Below are 6,000 nucleotides of genomic sequence, written 5' to 3' on the forward strand. Positions count from 1 at the left end.
AGGAGATCCATCCCGAGCAGCTGTACAGCACCTGTGTGAAGTGAAGTTTGGTGAAGAAACCACAATGCACATTTTTCACAGGCAAGGATTTTGGCAGTCACACAAGCACGCTTTCATGGAGTTGTAAAATCCTGATGGAGCTGTAAAATCCTGAGCAGATCCAAGCTTAAATTTGAAGTTTAAAGTTCTTTCTTCTCATGGTCCACAGTGTGTTTCACCTCTGGATTTTGCAGGTGGGATGGGCAGAGTTTGCCCTTCTCTGCCAGACAAAATGGAATACACCAACGAAGAGCAGGTAGGCGTTCAAGTCTGGCATTGAGTAAGGGAAAGAATTAGGTTTCAAAATATGTGCATGAAAGCAACCATTAATATATTTGCTGTGATACGCAGTGATGTGTTTAAAATGCATCTTATCAGTGCACCAACTGTTTTTCAAGTCATTTGTGAATTTTCAGTGTGAACGTGTATCCAGAGGCTCAAGCTGATAGTCTCGAAGAGCGTCAATTTTCACAGGATGTCTCTAAGCAGTCACTTCTGAAAACATTGTCTGCTGCTAATTAAGTCTGGCACGTTTCTGTCAGATAGGCAAGGAATGTTACTAGAGATGGGTCAGTTATGGTACAGAGAAACTGGGGCTCCCTTGCAAATTAACAGCGGGGCCAAATATAGAAATGAAGACTCCTAAATAAGATCAGAGGAAAAACGAAGATCCTAAATAAACTTACTTCATAAGGATGAATCAAAGCCACTACAAATTTTACATGGGGGAGGGAAAAAAAAAGAAGCCTTTTCAAAATATTCAACAGTGTAACAATCAGACAAACATGGGCTTTACGTGTGGGGCACACCATTTAAAGCCTTTCTGTCACAACACTGAACACTATGTTGATATTTGTCTTGCTGGGAGAATAACCCACAGAGCCCACAGAAATTTTCCAGGCAGATATCCTCTAAATTGCTCTGCCTTGCAGAAAGGCAAATTAATTAAGTGAAATCGAACATTAAAATTTTTTGAAATTGAGCATTAAAATAAGCTTTACCCAGCTGGAAACCCTTGGCAGGAATAGTTTTTCACTGCTTGTTTCAAATCAGGAAACAAATACTATACTCCAAGTATTGCAAAGTATTTGGCAATTTTTTACCACAGCCAAGACTTCAGTTCTCAGAAGTGACTTTGTCACACGGTGACAATGGGACTGCTGACAGAAAACAGAAAATGGTCTTAATTCTGCACATGGGTTGGAAAGAAATCCTTCTGTGCTCACTGGTGAGGCTGCTGATGCTACTGCCACAAACCTCGTGTTTTCCTGGCTTGGTGAAATGTTTTTGCCACACTCTTGTCATTGTTAATGGTATTTAATGCAGACTCTAATGTGCTGCCATTATCCCTGGCCACAGAAAAATGTAGTTTGTACCTGAAGCTGCTCACAATCTTTCTGATTCAGACTTTATCTACACTCAAGACCTCTCCCAGCATAACATTTTAGCTGCCTTTTATTTTTTTTTTCTTTTAGATGTAACTGTAACGTCAATAGAAAGCTTCAGTGTGCAATACAGCACAAAATCACCCTGCTCCCCTTGCTGTACAGGGACAAGTACATGACAGAACGATGTTTTACAGGGCTGTAACAACAGCCAATGGGTTGTAGCACTTTAATTACAGCGGTATATTTAAAGTGGCACAATTTTGGAGCGCAGACAAAGCCTTATTTACCACTTGAGGTATAACAGCTGCATAAAAAATTACACTCCACAGATAAATCACCCCGTGACGGTGGCAAAATACTGCATTTAGCATCTCTCTGTGCCAGTAGGAGTCTCAGCAAAGCTTCAGACACCTGCTAATGGAAAATAGAGAGGTTGCTTATTTTTATTACATACACAGTTTTTGTGATACTAAGCTTTGGATGTATCAGAAATTACTGATTTTATTCCCCCTTTGGAAATTCGAACTTTGCTGAAAAAGTAAGAAATAACTCCTGGTGATTTCCTGATTTTTTTAACAAGCTGTGATACTGAGCTTTTATATTCCCTAACCCAACTCTGTTCTGACCATATCTCAGGAGACATTATTGAGGGGAAGAAAACTGAGCTGCATTTTCCCCACCCAGTGTGAATTTTGTGCCACAGAGAGACAGCACACTTGTCCCCTGGCTACTTCTTCCTGAGTATCAGGTAAGTCTTCATGCAGTCAGGTTCCCAAAGTAAATACAAATTTCCCAATGGTGTGATAGTGTCTGTCATCTGGGAACAGCTGGAGTATGAAACCATCTCTTAATTTTCCTTGGTTTTTTTCTTCTTTTTCAAAAATTCAAAGGGGATTTTGGGTTTTCCTGGAGATTTTTTTTATCTATCATCTGTCCCAGCAGTTAGTTGCTCAAACAGACAAAGCTTAAGAAAATACTGTCCAATAATGGTTTTTTGTTGTTGTTTTTTTGCAAGCAGTTTAGGCTCTGTTCTGTTTTTCACAACAGAAAAGTGAGGTAAAAGCATGGGACACATAGGAAAGCCCAGCTATACTTCTTTTTTTAAACTCATTGTGTCTTCAGGCTATTCAGTACCTTTTTATTGGTGTACAGCTTGCACTTACACAGGAAGAGAAATAAGGGGATCAAATTAATATTCCTGCTAGTTATGGAAATTCAGCATGACAAGACTCCAGAGCAAGCAAGTGCATGGCAGTGGCACCTATTCCTACTGCCTGTGAACACCTCTGTACAACTCACACAAACTTTACCAAACCATCAGAAGGATTTTTATTATTATTTTTGATATATTCAATATTGCTTCTTCCAGGTCATAACCATTCCACTGATGTCCCACAGAGAAGTTCCAGGTTTCCACTGAGCAGGAGTTTGCCACACTCTTGTTGTTGGGGCCACTGAGGAAAAGTCCAACATGGAAATTCCGAATCCCAGGAGCCACCACCACCTCATTTCTGACCCAAAGCTGGTACAACAGGAGAATTTCCTGTTAATACAAGGTTTCAAGGTGGAAGTAAGGCTAATAAACAGAATTTAAGCATTTTTAGAGCTTTGGGAAAGTTTTAGTTCACTTTCCATTTTTACTCAGCTGATTCTTTCTACTTGGGCTGATAGGATGTAGTGCAACTCTAGCCTTGAGACAGAAAGGTACTGGCTAGAAAGTGAAAAGCTATCAGCCTCAGCAAGCCTGCAGATGTCATGGTTCACTGCCTAAATTGCATTCATACAGCTCTCATCATAAGAAATATGCTGGATAAGTTCAGGGGCAGGTTAACCTGCCATTGATGAATAAACTTTCTAATTAGTTGTTGCTGTTGTTTTTGTTTTGCGTGTAATAATTTCTAGAAAAGGGTTTGAATTTATTTTTAAAGCAGTTCTGAAGAAAGCTAGATAACAATGAAAGCTGTCAAATACCACTAATTGATGCCTTTTTTTTTTTTTAACAGACTGGGAAGAACCAAGTTCTGCAAAGAATTGTCGTTTGGTGTTTTTAAATGCTGGTCAGGACAAGGTCTCCCAGCAGTTTAAATTCCTGCAGTCTATTCAGCCCTCTGCCTGTTGGCCACAGCTGCCAACCAAGGGTTATTTACTGAGTGCCAATTGTGGCAGGACATTTTGCAATGCTGAAGGACCAAAGGGCACAGCACAACTTGCTACGAGAAAAACGCCTCATCTTAATCAGGAAGCTTGTGGAGGAAAAGAAAAAACTCAGCCACCAAAAAACACCTGGTATTGAGGACCTTCTGGCTGATAAAGACTGAAAAAAATATTTTAAACCTCATTAGAAAAATAAAGATTGCCTATTTCTCCTGTTTCATACACTGTGCAGGAAAGGAACACATGTGCTGTCACATTCCTATTTTACGGGCTCTTTTTTTCCCCCAAACCTTCGTACCTCAGATTTGAACTTTAAACTTGTGACAGTGTTATGTTCATTAGAATAAAAATCACTTGCTATTTCCATTGCAAAGCTCCCCCCCAGAGGTTATCTTAGCTGTTTTATAAATCATATCAGGAGGAAAGCTGGCATAAAGGTTGACAGCTCACTCTGGATAATCACTTCCCCTTCTCTTAAGTGACTTTCAGCAGAAAGGAGCATGTAGCTTGCCAGTTCAGGTTTTAGTGGTCAAGCATCCACATCTAACCACCAGCAACACGCTGACTAAATTAGCTTGTAAGTATTTTACTGAAATGCAGGAGGATCACAGTCCTGCTCAGGAGGAAGAAGCTCAAACACTCATCAGCTATCAAGCCACATTTTCTCTGTCCTTCCAGGGCAGAGCTCATTACACGGAATGACACGAACGCCCAAGCCCATTGACACAGGGTCCTTGAAGGGAACCCGGGGTTCAGATTACTGTTGATTTATCAGCTTTCTCAAGAGCTGCACTGATTAGACTAATGGCTTATAGGGGATATGATTTCAGCATTAAAGTCCTGTATTGTGGAGGCAGACAAATGAAGCAAGTTAGATCTTGTAGTAAACAGAACCTACAACTCAGGGCAACAACACATTAAGTAGAATCTTACAGGGAATAAACACACACCCAAAGAGTCCTGGGTTTAGGAGATAAGGTCAGCTTATGTATTATAATTTTTCTACTTAAACTGACAAAACTAAATCCTAGTCCTCTCTCAGAGAGACTGAAACAATCTGGAAATGGTGCCACATCTTCCCAGGCTGAGTCAGAAGAGAAAAAAAAAATCAAGAAACTCTCCCTTTAACACCTCACCTCCACGTGATTACAGGAATTTTGCAATCGATAGGGACCTCCCACTGTTTCTATTGGACTTTGGGGGCAGAGAGCTTGGAAGAAAAAGGGTTAACTACAGCAGGAAAAGTGTGGAGGGGGCAGCACAGGAAGCAGATGGAAAGCCTTTCTTGGAAGTTGGTTGTGATAGAAGCAAATACTGAGAAAAGAAAAACCTGAGAATATTAGCCTGAAACATAAGTATGATTCAAGTGCTAATCACTCCATCTCTCCCTGAAACTGTTGTCTCAGTTAAATGAGGATAATAAGACTGTCCTTTATAAAAAAGGGTAATCCTGAAAGTGAGTATCAGTAACAAAGATATAGGGAGCTTATTTTCTCACTGTCTCATAACACAGAGCCAGAAGACAAATTCAGCTCAATGCCATTAGGAAGAATAAAATCCAACCCTGAGAAAATGATACTTTTTACTCAGCTATAATTGGACTTTGCGATTAATTTCTCTTGGAAGCCAAGAACTTGACAAGGTACAAAAAGGAACTGGATATTTATGCAGACAATGAAAATTATCTATAGAATTATTAATTTTGAGGAACAAATGTTAGGAAAAGATATTAAATTTCATGCTTCAGATATTTGGCAACTATAAACTGAGCAGCTTAAACTGACATAGAGTCCTTAATTTGGTTCCCCCAACTAAAGAGTTAACTGTAGTGTTGTGGAAATAAAGGAACTACTGAAAGTAGAACAAAATCTGAATCTTTGGCAATAACTTGCATGAAAATACTTCCAGTTAAGAGATGTTACACAAAGCACTGCACACTGCAGTTCTTACTGGTTCTCAGCCTTCCCCATGCTTTTATTGAGTCGATCTTAGCTTGTACAACACCCCCAGGAACCAGATGAACCTTATACCTAGTAATCCCTCTTTGGCAGCCTCTTTACAAAGATGAAAGAGATGTGTATATATATATATATATATATATATATATATATATATATAAAAGAATTCAGTTATTTACACACACAAATCTTAAAAAGGCACCGCCCAGCAAAGTGGGTCAGAGTTGAGGGCGTGTTTGCAGGTGGGTGGGAGGACACTGAACATCCTTCATTACCAGATTCTTGCAGCATGCTACTGGTCTTCATTTTTCAGACCTGTCAGGTTCCCTCAGGTGCACGTGAAGGAGATGTTGTAAAGTGCAGAGATTCCTAGTGTGGTGCAAAACCACTGAGTAATGATTACCTGGCTTTTTGACATGGGAAATTGTCATGAGCCATAGCAGAGCTGGGTGTGCACTGGC

Source organism: Prinia subflava, chromosome 4 (genome assembly GCF_021018805.1).
Source record: "Prinia subflava isolate CZ2003 ecotype Zambia chromosome 4, Cam_Psub_1.2, whole genome shotgun sequence".
Classification (NCBI taxonomy): Eukaryota; Metazoa; Chordata; class Aves; order Passeriformes; family Cisticolidae; genus Prinia; species Prinia subflava.